Genomic DNA, 15,288 nt, shown 5'->3' on the forward strand with positions numbered 1-15,288 from the left:
TACCCAGGGTCGTGGGACTCTGAAAGCATCACCACAGAAGTGGGTAACTGGGATTATTCCAGGGCCAGTGACATCAGCATGGGGAGCAGACTTCAGCTCAATGTGAGAGACACTGTATGACCAATCAGAGCTGTTCCACCATGAAACATGGCAGCCTTGTTCGGTAGTGAGCTGCCTGTCAGCGGAGGCATGCAAATTGGTGCCAGATGCTGAATCAGCACTGTGTTGTTTGCTAAATATGTCACGTGAGTTAGTTTGATTTTCAACCCCTGCCACCTACCTTTAACCCAAGCTGGACAGTAACAGAATGTACCTGCAAGGATGGAGTGAAGCACTGATTGGTTAAAAAATAACAAACAACTATAAAACAGAGATGAAGAGCCTTGCACAGATACAGCAGTTTGCAGCTCACAGAATCCCTTGGCCTGGTGTCATGTGATTTCAGGGCCTCCCAACATTATAGGCAGAAACACTTTGCAGAGGAGAAAACAGAGGCTCAGAGGGGTACGGACTTGCTCAAGGTCACTCAAGGTCACCCAGCTGGTCCAGAGGCCCCGACTCTGGCCTGGTGTGCCATCCCACACCTGGGTGCTTCTCACAGCAATAGTTCATCTCCCTTACAGCATCCAGCCCCCGCTGGGTGCTCAGGTCCTGGGTTCTAGTCTAGCTCTGGTCCCACATGCCGTGTAATGCTGAGCAAGACCCTGCCCTTCTGGTGCTGGGTTCCATGCATCTGGTTCCTCTCCAGTTCCAATCTGCCTGTCACTCACCCAGTTCCTCAGTTTTCTTAGCTTTTCCCCTGACGGTAGGCCCCAAGGAGTCCTTGGTGGTATGGGGGAGGGGAGGGCCCATGGGGTGTTGGACACCCGGATGCTTGGATCCTTCTCTTATTCTGTGCAGATTTATAAGGGTGTGTTCCTGAACTTTCACTCACTGTCCACAGCCCAGCACATGGTCTAAAAACAACAGATCCGATGAAAGAGATCTCACCGGCAGATGAAAGCGGGAGGGAGACCGGCCTCCCACAGCCCTGGCCTGGCCCCAGGCCCACTGCATACTCTGGTCAAGGCCAAGTCAGGGCCTGCACAGTCTGGAGAGGCCTGGAGAAGGCGCCCGCCCACCCAGGGGTCTGGGGCTTCAAGGGGCCCTGGGTGCTAAACCTTGAATGCGGTACTGGGGGAGGCAAAAGGGAACAAAGACCCAAGCCCTGTCCAGGGGCAAGTGGACTCACATGCCAGGAAGAGGGATTTGGTGGAGCCGAATCAGACAACAGCCAGGCGTCATCCAGGATGGAGATGCACGACACCCAGGTGCCATGCCCACTCCCGCCCCCAGCGCTGTCCGGCCACTCTCTTCTCACTCACTCTGCTCCAGCCACTCTGGCTTCCTTTCTGTTCCTTGAAACTCAACAAGCTCATCCCCCACCTCAGGGCCCTTGCACATGCTGCTCCCTCTGTGTGGAACACTCTTCTCCCCACCGTTCCCAAGACCTCTCATCTTTCAGGTCTCTGATTAAATGTCACCTCCTCTGGGAGGCCTCCAACTGGTAACCCGATCTGTTCTCCAGGCCAGTCCAGCCCTCTGTCTTCCTAATGGTACTTGGCACAATTTATGATCATTTGTTTTAATGATTTAGTTGTAAGCTCCATGAGGATGTGCCCTTTACATTGTTCCTCTGGGTAAGGGGGGCCAGCTCTGCCACCAACACGCTGCGCTGGGATCAGGCATCAGCTCCCTTGAAAATAACAGCAAACAAGGTTTAGCTCTTGTCACGTGTAAAGGCGCTTCCTGTATATGACCTTACGTAGTGCTCATAGCAATCGAACCAGGCTGGTACGAGTATCATCCCCATTTCACAGATGAAGAGACCAAGGCTGAGCGAGATTAATGCTATTCCTTGGCTACAGCCCCCAACACTGTCTGCTGTGTACACAAGGCCTCCTCCACTGCCCGATCTCCCAGGGGCCTTGCTCACCTTTGGGACCCTTGGGTGCTCCATGTGTGAGCTATGCGGTGCAGGAAATCAAACTGGCCATCAGGCATAACGTCTGTTGGCTGCTGAGCAGATTTCCCTCTGGTTGGGAGAAGAGGGGTTCCAAGGGTTAGGGAAGCTGGAGCTGGCTGTGGGGTTGCTGTGAGCAATGGTGGGGGAAGGGATGCTTTGAGAGGAGATGGGGGAGGTCCGGGTTCTCCCTGCACAGGTCCCACCTCTCAGGGACCCCAAGGACCCCTCCCAGCCTTCAGAGTGGGACCTCTGGTGTTTCCAAGGGGAGGGAACTGGACCCTCCCTGGGGGTGCCGGTGGGAGGAGGGTGGTGGACAGTTAACCTTGCTCTGGGAGGAAGCCACTGGGCACCAGGAGTAGAATCTTCCACACCCTTTGTGCTCCCTTGGTCCAGACAATTCTCTGAGGAAATGATCCAGGGCAAGGACAGCGGCTTCCGGACAAGCTGCTCACCCAGACTTACTACCGGAACCCCGCGCCCCCTACCCATGTGTTGGGGGTTGTTTGTGCTATTCTCTCTACATTCGTGTATGTTGTTTTGTAATAATAAAAAGTAAAAAAGATAGAAAGGAAGGAAGGAGGGAGGGAAGGGGGGAAGGAGGGAAAGAAGCTGTATGGATAATACAATCCCATTTTTTAATTAAACAACTTCTATATGCATGTATATATACATGAAGAAAGTCTGGAAGATATATACAAAATGTTAACAATGGTTCTCTTTCATGGAATTATGGATTATTTTATTTTTCTTCATTATACTTTTTTATGTTTCCAACTGGGGTGAAAAACCACGCAGCTATTAAGGAAAGAAAAAAAAGGCACACCTTGGGTTCTCGACTCCCCTGCACCCCCTCAGCCGCTCTCTGACTCTGCTCACCACGTCACCTCGCTGAGCCTCAGCTCTCCTGGCAAACCGGGGAGCGACACGGGGGAGGCCGGAGAGAGCTGTGCCTGGGGATGCAGCCGGTAGCGCTCAGTCCCTTGTGTGCCTGCCTCCACCTGACATGACTCGGGTCCCCAGGGATGACACACTATCCCCTCACACCCCTACAGACCTGCTCAGGGGACATGAAGATCCCGGAAGGAGAGCCGGGCTTCCTGGCCCCGCAGACACTGCCCGGGACACCAACACGCCAGTGCCCGTGTGTGTGCGCGCACACACACACACACACACACACATGCACGCGCGTGCTGTGTGCCCTGAGCGTAGGCGCTGTAACCTGCGTGGGGCGGCCAGTCAGCCGCCCCGGTGGGTGAGAGGAGAGAGCCCCATCCCTCTCCAAGATAAACACAGGAAGTGAGGACCCCACAGTGTCAGGGTGAGGTTGGGAGCCATCCATAAACTCCCGGCGGAGGTGGGGGGCGAGTAGGAGGAGGCAGAGGGGCCCGGAGCAGGGAGGGAGGATGTGGGAGTCTGGGCAGGGGCCTGAGTTTGACATCCGCTGTGTTGGGTTCAAATGTGAAAAGTTGAAACAGTGACTAAGCTTGGGGGCCATCTTGGCTTGGTCCGTCTGTCTGTCTGTCTGTTTGGGACAACACCTCCCACCTCCCACCCCCACCTCTTGTTCCCCAGCCCTGGGCTCAGTGAACCCTGTGTCCAAGCCAGTTGGAGGCTCGAGGGCCCCCAGCTGGGCGCCCCCACCACTTCCGGAAGCCAGAGCCTGTGCTCAGCGGCAGCGCATTGATGACTGAGTGCCAGGCAGTGCAGATGCCGGGATGCCCCCGAGACGACGCATCTCCACAGCCCAGCTTGCACCTGACAGATCATCCCAGGGCAGCTGCCCGGGCGCCCATGCCCCCAGCCTTCTCCTCTGGGGCCGCTGGTCCTGCTTTCCCCGAAGCCCACCGGGTCCCAGGGTAGAGGCGGGATGGGGTCTCTCTGGCTGGACCACAGGGGCGGGGGCCACAGGGCCAGCCACCAAGAGGCCACTCTGAGAGTGGTTTTGGATGAATGAGTGCCCACTGTGTGCCAGGTACTTTACATCAGCCTTGAATAATGTTCTGGAACAAAGTGAGGACAGAGGGGGAGAGAAGGGATGTCTTTTTATTTACTCTCAACCACCCAACCATCCTCAGTTTGCCCTGAGGTTACCAGCCGGTTCAGAGTCACATGGCCAGAGGCAGCTGGGTCTGATCTGGACCCTGGGCTCTTCCTCCGCCTTCATGCTTCACGCTCCTCGACAGTGGATACCGGTGAAGAGGGTGCCAGGGTGGTAGCTCCTGCCTGCGGGCTGGAGGGGCAGATGGAAACCTTTCTAAAAACATCCTGTTGGGCTTCCCTGGTGGCGCAGTGGTTGGGGGTCCGCCTGCCGATGCAGGGGGCGCGGGTTCGTGCCCCGGTCCGGGAGGATCCCGCGTGCCGCGGAGCGGCTGGGCCTGTGGGCCGTGGCCGCTGGGCCTGTGGTCCGTGGCCGCTAGGCCTGCGCGTCCAGGGCCTGTGCTCCGCAACGGGAAGGGCCGCAGCGGTGAGAGGCCCGCGTACCGCAAGAAACAAAAACAAAAACAAACAAACAAAAACATCCTGTTATTTGCCATTCGATCAGCTGGGCCAGCGGGGTTGAATATATCCCTTCTGAACATAATTGCTGGCTCACTTCTTGCCGTCATAAGCCTCCAACCCAGCAGCTGGACCCCTACCCCAGCCCTGCTCCAGCTACTTCAGGCCCACCTGGATTTTCCGCTTCCAACAACCTCACCTGTGTGCAGCTCTTCACCAGCATTATTTCATTTGCTCCTCCAGCAAACCAGGAGATAGAAAGACTATGTCCATTTTGCCAGCGAAGAAACAAAGGCTCAGGGAGGTCACGCGAGCAATGAGAAGCAGAGCCCAATCTAGACTCAGGGCTGCTGCTTTCTTCCACATCAAATTCCCTTCTTCCGGTGCCAGCTCCTGCCTGTGCCAAGGCTGCTGGTCACTGGTGGTGATGGCACCAGGGCTGTGACAGGGAGACCCCAGGGTCTGGGGTTCCTGCTGGCCCCTGCCTTCCTTGTCACCTCTGCCCCACGACCAGCTCAGCCTCAGGCCCCAGTCTCACACCTCTTGTGGCCCACTGGGACCAGGCCTGGCCCACCTACCTCCTCAGGCATCTCTCTTTCTTTTTACCTTTTTATTCACCATTTTCAGCACCGTGGTTCTTCTTTCATGTCCTCAGACTCCCTCTTCTTTCCTACCCCAGGGATGTTAATGCTACTTTGATTTTCCTCTTTTTAAATATTTATTCACTGGAGAAATGGATGAGTGTGTGGTTGGATGGGTATTTGGGTGAATGTGTGGATGGGTGGAGAGAGAGAGAGAGAGAGAGAGAGGGAGAGAGAGAGAGAGAGAGAGAGAGAGAGAGAGAGAGAGAGAGAGAGAGGGAGGGATTAATGGGTGACTAGGTAGGTGAGTAAATGGATAGATGTTAAGTGGGTAGATGAATAGGTGGGTGGATGAATGAATAGGTGATTGAGGGGGGATGGATGGGAGGGTGGGCAGGGGTTACGTGGGTGGATAGATGGAAAAGTGGGCAAGTAGATGAATAGATCTGATGGGTAGGTGGTGAATGGATGGATGGATGGACAGACAGGTAGGAGGGATGAGATGGAGGGAATGCTCCTTCAGTTCTGCTGAGATTTCGTCCTCCCTCGCACCACCTACGTGACCTGGATGTCTGGTTTTCACTCCCAGCCCCATGAGGAAGGGGGGACAGTGGGAGCCTGCAGCAGCCCTATCCTTTGGTCCCAGTCTCCGTTCACCTCAGGGATGTCCTGACAGCTCTCTTTAGGAGTGCAACAGAACCCCCAGATCAGGCTCTGGGCGGGGCAGGGTTCAGCCTCTGTCCTCTGTGCAAATGCTGGAATAGCTTGAGCCCCTCGCCTGGTACAGTGGCTCCTGCTTTGGGGATGGGGGTGTTCTTTTAATGTCTTCAATTGTCCTGAAACAAAACAAAACTGAGGATGTATCTCAACAATGTGATTGAAAGTTAATTAACTAAAATTGCCTTTTGATGACTAGATCTTAAATTTTACAAAACTAGAAGTATTGTCGTGAAGACCTCCAAAGTAATTTAAATAAACTTTCAAAGGACACCCACCCCCAATCAAAACACCATACAGTTAAGAGATACTTGGTTAATCAGCCCCCAAATTCAGCCAGAATGTCTTTAGGCTAATTAACTAAACAGTCATCAACATACGAAGAGTAAAACGGAGCAAACAACATAAGATACACTGAAGAGTGGAGGGATGTGGGCGAACAGGCCTTTGGATCAATAGGACGTTAGGGGAATGTGCCAGACCCCATCACTTCCTCCCTCCTGAATCCCTTGCCCTGACTCAAAGAGATGAGCGCAAGACCCTGAGCCCTGAGCCCCTGCCCAGGGACTATGCTGGGGCCGCCTCTGTGAACCCCTGTGCTTACCTGTCCGTGAAGAGGTCATTATAACCTCTCTCATCTTTGCCCTGGGCTGAGCCCTTCCCACCAGTGCTTCACTTTGTCCTCACACACACATGGTGAGGGGGAGCATTATGGTGATCCCCATTTCCCAGATGCAGAAACTGAGGTTCAAAGCCAGGAAGTGGCAGATCCAGGATCAGAATCTGTTTTTCAGAGTATCTGTCTCATGTCCCCATGAAGTAGATGAAACGACTGCAGTTCAGAGTGGCCCAGCCCACTCAGCCAGAGAGGGCAAACTGGGCTTCGGCTGTACAAACGCTAGTGGAAGTGTCAAGTCAATGGGATGGACAGTGGATTCGGGGGACTTCAATTGGAGGCATCAATTCCTGTGGGGGTGGAGAGAGTGACTAGAGGGGGAGATCAAAGAGACTGGTCAGGGAGGGCTTCCTGGAAGAGGGGGCCATTAACCAACACAGAGGATCTGGCAGACCAGTGTCCTCCTGAATTCCCACGGAGGGAGAGAGAAAGCAAAGGCCCCTCTTCTCTCTCCCTCTGAGCTCTCTTGTGAAGCTGAGTCACTGGAGTAGCCCCTGGCGCCCCAACTTTGGGAAAAACTCCCAAAAGCAGGGCCAAGGGGGCAGAAGCAGCCAGCAGCCTCTCATCAAGCCTTGACAGGAGTTGTCACCAGTACAGAGTCAGCGGGCAAGGGGTGGCGGGGGCTGTCTGGCCCCAGCCCCACTGTTTACCTGTCTGGGCTGTTGCTGGAACCATCCATCTGGATGAAGGATCACACAGCCTCCCTCCTTCCTCCTCCGCCTCAGCTCCCCGATCAAGCATCCAAGTCCGCAGATCTTCACGCCACTCCAGGCCCCTCGGATGCTGCCTCCCTGCGTGCCCTGCTCCTTCCTGGCCACCCCTGGGCAGGCTTCCTGCCAGCCAGCCCCTGCTCCACTCACCCAAGCCCTCTCCCCTGTCCTGAGGTACGTGCTCCCTCCTGTTCTCCCCTATCCACTGAATTCCACTTAATTAAAAGATGTCCTGAGTGCCCATCAGCAGCAATAGTAGTTCTTGCAGTCCTGCTGTGCACCAGGCCCTGTGCAAAGTAAGCACTTTACATCCGTTAGTTACTGACTCCTCACCTACAAGGTATCTGTGAAGAAAGAGAGAGGGAATTCACATAAGCTGTAGTCATCAGACCTCAGATGGTGAGGCCACTAATTCTGCCAAAGGAAGTCAGGAGGGGTGGGGAAGCTATGGAAAAAGGCCCATCTCTCACGGCCTTGCAGGAGAGGTAGGTGTTCCCAGGTAGACCGGGGAGAAAGCATCCAGGCAGACCAGCGGACCGTGAGCATGGGTACGTGAGCATCCCACGAGGGACATGCTGTCAGGAGTGGCCAGGGTGTCTATGAGCGAGAAGAGACTAGAAACTTCCTTAAGGCCTTTCTTGAGTACCCCTGTTCCAGAAGCCCCTGATTACTGGGCCCTCAACCCATTCCGGCCTCCTGTAGCATTTACAGATTATGTATAAGATGCTCCTTCCGGTGTAGCTTCCTGGACACATGCTGCCTCTGCCCAAGGATCACAGGCCCCTGAAGGCAGGCTTCATGCCTTATATTTCCTACATCCACCGTTCCCCACCTGCCCACCCCTGGCTCCCACGTTTAGTACGATTGTGAAAGCATAATGGATGCACAATACAGATCTATTATTGTGTTGATGTTGTTGACGGGTTAATGGTGCTTCTGTAGGTGTGAAGATGACACAACGCGAGGTCAGGTGTGGCGAGGGCTCAGAATACAGCAGGTGCGCAGAGAGTGGTGGTTCAGGCCACCACGCTCCCTCCCTGTCTCATCTGTGTGAGTTCTCAGGGCTCCACTTGCCCCCCACCCCACCCCCCGGGCCCCGAGCTCAAAAGGGACAGAGGTGGATGGCCTGGGGGAGCCCAATCCCTCTGCTTTCCCTCTAGTGATGTGGGTGATGAGGGTCCCTTCCAGCTTGGCCAGCCTTGGGGTCTCACGTCCTCTGTCTCCCGTGCTCCTACTAAGCCTTGGGACCCCCGTGGTGTGGTGGCAAAGTGCATGGACTCAGAGTGACAATAAGCCTGGGTTTGAATCCTAGTTCCAACCTCGCCCCACGTGAATCACCCGCAGTGCCCCCATCTGCAGTCAGAGACTCTGGAAGTACTGGGCTTATGAACTTGTTATGTGGAATAATGAGGTCAGAGTGTGCATCGGGCTCTGCGCAGTGCCTAGACACAGGGCACTCTCAGTAACTGTTACTTATCATACCAGCTTTTGTCATCTTAAAAATACCCACTCCTCCAGGAAGCCTTCTCTGACTGAGCCTAAGGGAGGTAAGTATCTCCCCCTTTCACCTCTGCTCGGCAGCCTCCAGCTCATGGTCCTTAACCCTTCAGTTCAGGACAGAATAGCAAAGCTGCCCTGGGGTCCAGAGAGGTCTGGCTTGTACTGTGTAATTCCTATAGTTGGAGGGTCATTTGTAGGCCTCAGTGGGCTCCATTCGGATGGGACGCTCCAGAGGATGGGGACTACGTTGTGAAATTTCACCCCAGGGGCTCCAGGAAGTCCTTCAGATGTGGGATGTGCCGGTGGTCAGCTGCCCCATAGCTGGAGACCTCAGCTTCAGCACTGGCTGTGCCCGACGCCTGCAGCCAGGACCCTAGGCTGCCTTGCCCAGTCACCTGTGCACACGGATCCCTCACCACGGTCACTGGCCATGACACCCGCTGCCCTCAGGCCCGAGGCAATTCTATCTGCTGTGCCCTCTGTGTGAACTTTGCCCTACAACCCTGGTTGAAGTGGGGGAGGCCCTCTCCAGGGGCCTCCCCTTGGTGATCGTATTAGGCCAAGGGTCCTGGCCGTTACCTCAGGTGAGTGGGACTCGAGCAGGAGAGATGGGCCACCAGAGGCCAGGCCAGGTGCCTCAGGGAGGGAGGAGACCTGGTCTCCAGAAGACCCTGAAGAAGTGTTTACCCCCAAAGAGGTGTGTTTACCACTTTGCGCGGAGGCCTGGTCGGGGCACTTGTGAGTGTAGAGGAGCCCAGCTCCTGGAGGGGGTTCGTGCCTATCACAGGCCTGGTTGGCTGACCATGGAAGGAACAACCCCTGGGGGTCAGGACTTTCATAATATAGGGAAGAAGAGGGAAGTAACCAGGCAGAGAGGCCTTCCCTGACCACCCTGGCCGTAGACACACTCCCCCAGCCCCGTGGCCTGCTTCTTCATCTTATCTTCTCCACAGACATGCCCCCCTCAACCCCATGGTCTGCAATTTCCCCACCAGCGTGTGAGTTCCTGGAAGAAAGACACTTTATCGAGTTCATCACTGTATTCCCAGGGTCCAGGACACTGCCTGGAACATGGTAAGTGCTCAATAAATGTTGATTAATGGCCCAGGACTGAGTCATCTCATTTACTCTTTAAACCACCTTCACAGTAGGTATAATCAGTCCCATTCTGGAAATGGGAAACTGAGGCTCCAAGAAGTGAGGGAGTTGGTTAACCGACACACCCAGTGTGGACCCTGATTCAAACCCAGGTCTCTCAGCTCTTGACCACAGGCCTGGCTGGGTGTGTGATGCCGCCAATCGGTCAGTTCGATACAAGGAAAGAAACAGACTAACACTTTGGTTTGTTGGCTTCTGCTGCCCCCTCCTTCCCCAGGCAGGTTTGTGCAGGCTTTCTTTTGGGGGGGAGCACAGGGAGAGACTGGGGAGAGGGTTGGCGAAGGATTTTATTTCATGAATTAAGTCTATTTTGGGGCCAACCCCTTATGTTACAGCTTTGGGCTCCTGCCTCACCTCTTACAAGGACCGGCGTTCAACCGACACCAAGTCCTTTTTGAGACCAGTAGTGGGAGCCCAGGAGCTGGGAGGGGCAGGACACAGGGGCTGGCCCGAGGCTTGAGGACACTTTGTGCCTTAATCGTGGCCTCATGTTGATTGGATGTGACCCACGTGTACCAGGCCCTACTCTCAGCAGTTCCAATGCATCATCCTGGTTCATCCTCAGGGTCATCGCAGGGGATGTTCCTGAACATCCTCCCCCGTGGGTGGCTGAGGAAGCTGAGCCCAGGAGAGGTCGAGCCACTCGCCCAAAGTCACACAGCTAGAAAGTGGTGAAGCCAGCAGTGGGCCCGGGCCCCAAAGCCCACCCACCAACTGCTCTTCCACACCTGGAGGACTAAAGTGGGTTTTGGAGCTGGATTTCAACCCCAGTTTCACTAGGTAAGCGCTGTGTGACCTTGAGCCAGCTGCTTCCTCTTTCTGAGCCTCGGCTTCCTCCACTATGAGATGTGGGCTGCAATTCCCACCTTGCAGGGTTGCTGGGGGCACTCAGTGAAGAAAGAAGGTGGCCCGTGCCTGGCACAAGGTAGGGGTGCTACAAATGGCGGTGGCACTGGGGGTTCACGTGCCCGGCTTGCAATGAGTGTGCCATAACTGGCCTGTCTCCGGTTTCACGGTCTAGAATCATGGGACCAGTCACGAGCCAGTGGCACCCTTCCAGCTCGGTCCCCAGTCCTTTCTCCACATCCTGGATGATGCCTGAAGCTCGCTGGGGCAGCTCTCCTTCTACTGGAAAGCTTTGCTGCTGGGAAAATGCAGCTTCCCACAGGCGGGATTGGGGGCAGAGAGAGGGCTACACAGTAGCTGTTAATAATCACTTTCCCCTCCATGTGAATGAAGATTCTAGAATTGGGTACCGGGTTGAACGGGTTCCCTAGGAAACAGACAAAAGGGGATAATCGCCAACCTTATATTTTTCTGCCCATCAAAGGTCAACCTTGGATTCTATCAAGCCTTGTTTGGATACCTTCTTTTGCAGGGCCAAATTTAGAATCCTGGGTACTTTTCTTTCTACCCAAGGTAATGTGAATATTATTTTAAATTGATCTTAATAATATTATATTGTGTGGCACGCGACAGTTTGTACATGATTTTTCGTTTTTTTATCCTGTGTGAGCACTACAACCCATTTCACAGATGAGGACAGTGAGGCCCAGAGAGAAGCGGCTGGCCTGGGTCAGTGCCAAAGCCCAGGCTGGGGGGAGGCCTGGGACTTTCTCTGGGGCATGGGCCTGGTGGGCCTCCCCAGGGGCCACCCCTGGCTCTCTGCCATACTCCTCCCCATCAGAAAGGCCCAGACCCTGGGCCAGGCTGGGAATGTTTCTGGGTAGGTGGGGTGGGGGTGGGGGGAGGCCTGCCCTGCGTCAAGGCCGTGTGTAAGTGTTTTACTGTTTGCCCGATAGAGGTGTGAATGAAGTAATGGGCCTTCTCTGGCACTCCATCCGTCTAGGGCTGACAGCCGTGCTCCGAGCCCTGGGCTGCCCTGTATAAACGCTGTCACCCTGCCATCCCCGAGCAGGCAGCTTCCTCCGGGAAACTGTAATCAGGGCCTCCCGCACCCACAGCTGGCCCTGTCCGCAGCTCGTAAATCACAGCTGCCTTCCCGGAAAACAGAGGGAGAGACAGACAGGGTGACGGAGAGACAGGCGAGGCGAGGCGAGGAAGAGATGACTGGACAGACCGGTGGGGAGAGAGTGAGGCAGCGAGACTAGGCACCGTGGAGGGACAGGCGGAAAGGGACAGACGGACAAACCAGGGAGGAATGGCTGGAGAAAGAAAAGAAACGGAGAGAGCGAGAGAGAGGCAGAGGGGGTGAGGGGTGTGAGAAAGGAGGCGGGAGGACAGAAACAAAGAGAGACTCACAAAAAGGGGGCACATAGAAGAGACAGAGAGAGATGGAGGCAGAGGGAAAGGCTGGAAGTGAAACTAGGAGAAAAGTAAGGAAAGAGCAGGGAGAAAAGCAGGTTAAAAAGATGAAAGAAAGGGACTTCCCTGGCGGTTCAGTGGTTAAGAATCCACCTGCCAATGCAGGGGACACGGGTTCGAGCCGTGGTCCGGGAAGATCCCACATGCCGCGGAGCAGATAAGCCCATGCGCCACAGCTACTGAGCCCATGTGGCGCAACTACTGAAGCCTGCACGCCTAGAACCCGTGCTCTGCAACAAGAGAAGCTGCCGCAATGAGAAGCCTGTGTACCACAACGAAGCTCGCTGCAACTAGAGAAAGCCCATGCGCAGCAATGAAGACCCAACACAGCCAAAAATAAATAAATTAATTAATTTTTTAAAAAAAGATGAAAGAAAGAAGCGGGGAGCAGCACAGAGAGACAAAGAAGGAAGGAAGGAGAGATAGACGGAGGAGTACACATCAGACAGGGCACTTAGCAACCAGGGCAGGGGCCCAAGCACCGAGACGCTGGTCCAGACCATTAACTGGGGGCTACCTCCACCCCACCCCGACAGGATCCCCCAGCTTCCCCTGCAGGGCTAGACCCTATCGGCATTTGGGCTCTTCTCCCTCCACACCTCTCCTGGGGGACTTTGCAGCCAGCCAGACAGAGGGCTGAGGTGGCTGGAGAGAAGGGGAGGGAGGAGGTCGCAGCCTCCTGGACTCCAAATCCATGGGCCCCCATCCTAGACCTGCTCTCACCTGGGGATATCACAGGGATCCTCAAGAGCAGACAAGTGACTCACCCAGCAGCCACAAGGGTACCTGGGCCTTCCAGCCACCGGTGTGTACCACACTCTCATCCACCTGTTGCACACACACACACACACACACAAACACACACACAAAAGCCACATGCACATGAGTGAGTATCCATGCCCACCTGCAGAGGGATTCACATGGGTGGACAGGGAGAGGTGGCTCTCAAAGCCCAGCTGGCCAGGCTACCTTAGCCCTGGCGGCCACAGGAAAGGCCTTCTGGAAACTGTAGAGAATGTTTCAGGCAGTATTCAGTCCAGAAGGGGATTCTTATTCCAGCTTAAGTCATGATAGTTGATAAAAAAACAAAAACAAGAACAAAAACAGCTCTCACCCACCAGGTCCTATCCCAGGGATCTAACAGAAAACAAAATAGAGCTTCTGTCTTCTGGACTTGATGTCTGGCCAGGGAAACAGACAACCAACAATAAGCAAGTAGACATAGTATTTCACGTGATGATGGCGATGCAGAGAAGTCAAGACTGGGGGAGAGAATGGGGGTTTTCCTATTTATGAAAGGTGGCCCGTGAAGGCCTCACTGAGAAGGGGACCTTTGAGCAGAGACTTGAAGAAAGTGAGGAGATAGAGCATTACAGGCAGAGGGAATGGCACGTGCAAAGGCCCCGAGGTAAGAATATGCCCAACATATATATATATATATTTTTTGCGGTACACGGGCCTCTCACTGTTGTGGCCTCTCCTGTTGCGGAGCACAGGCTCCGGATGTGCAGGCTCAGCGGCCATGGCTCACAGGCCCAGCCGCTCCGCGGCATGTGGGATCTTCCCGGACCGGGGCACGAACCCGCGTCCCCTGCATCGGCAGGCGGACTCTCAACCACTGCGCCACCAGGGAAGTCTGCCACCATATTTTAAAGAAAGCCGCAAAGAAGGCCGGTGTGGCTGGAGCAGAGTGGGCAAGGGTAAGAGTGCTGGGAGGTGAGGGCCGAGAAATGGGGGACCACGTCACGTAGCACTGTGGCGGTCATTGTAAGGACTCAATGCGCAGGAAATGGGAGGGTTTGGATTTGAGGTTGACCTGATCAGACATGTTCTCAAAGGATCCTCTTGCTGTTGTCTTGAGGACAGACTGAAAGGGGGCAAGGGCAGAGCAGGGAGACCCAGGAGGGGCTTCTTGAATTCATCCAGGTGAGAGGTGATATGGCTTGGACAGGGGGACAGCAGTGGACATGTTATGAAGAGAGAGAGGCGGGATTTGCTGAGAGACTGGATATGTGAGAAAGGGAAGTCAAGGGCAGATTCAAGGTTCGGGGCCAGAACAACCAGAAGGACTTAGCTGCCATTTACACGGCAGAGACGAGCGAGGAGCAGGTGTGGGTGGGGCGGGTTAGGAGCAGTTCAGGGCGAGGGCCCATCGCACGTCCAAGGGCAGACGATGAGTGGGCAGCTGGGGAGTGCAGTCTGAGCTGAGGATGTGTGCTTGGGAACTGTCAGCAGGTAGGCGGTGTTTCAACTCGTGGAGCTGGATGAAGCCACCTGGGGAGTGAGTGAAGACAGTCCAAAGACGGGGTCTGGGGACCGCAGGCCACAGTTAGAGGTTTGAGAGAGGAGGGAAATGCAGTGAAGGTGATGGGGCAGGAAGAACCTGCGACGTGAGAGGCGAAACAAGAAAGAGGAGCATCTCCCAGACCCGTCGGAGAAGCGGTCCAAGAAGGGCGGGCTGATCCGCCACCCTGCCAAGAGGCCAGGAAAGGTGAGGACGGAGGAGAATCGGAGGTTGGATCCAGCAACAGGGAAACCCCTGGAGACCTTGACCGAGCAGTTTGGGGGGAGTGGAGGGTGTGGGTGTCGGGGAGACCTGACTGGAACGTGAGCTCACAAAAGAATGAGAGGAGAGGAACCATAGACAGTGAGTGTGACTGTTCTTTTGGGGAGTTTCGATAAAATAAGAAGCGAAAAATGGGCCGGGGTGTGGAATCAAGAGAGAGGTTTTTTTTTTCAATAACCTTTTTGGTTTCGGAATGGTTTTAGATTCATAGCAAAGTTGCAAAGATACTACAGAGCGTTCCCATATACCCTTCACACAGCATCCCCTGACGCTAGGGTCTCCCATAACCACACTTCATTTGTCAAGACTAACACACTGACATCAGCACCAGGCTAGTAACCAGACTACAGGTGTTACTCAGATTTCACCAGGCTTTCCACGAACCCAGTCCAACCCCTAGTATACCAGGGTTCATTTGGTAGAGAGGGTCTTTTTTCCTTTTTCTTTTTTAAAACGTGGGGCCTTCCTGCCTGTGTGAGACCTAATGGGAATGGTCCAGCGGAGGGAAGGAAGCTGGTGATGCAGGTGAGCGAGGGGTGATGCTTGCTAAAGTG

Source organism: Phocoena sinus, chromosome 1 (genome assembly GCF_008692025.1).
Source record: "Phocoena sinus isolate mPhoSin1 chromosome 1, mPhoSin1.pri, whole genome shotgun sequence".
Taxonomy (NCBI): domain Eukaryota; kingdom Metazoa; phylum Chordata; class Mammalia; order Artiodactyla; family Phocoenidae; genus Phocoena; species Phocoena sinus.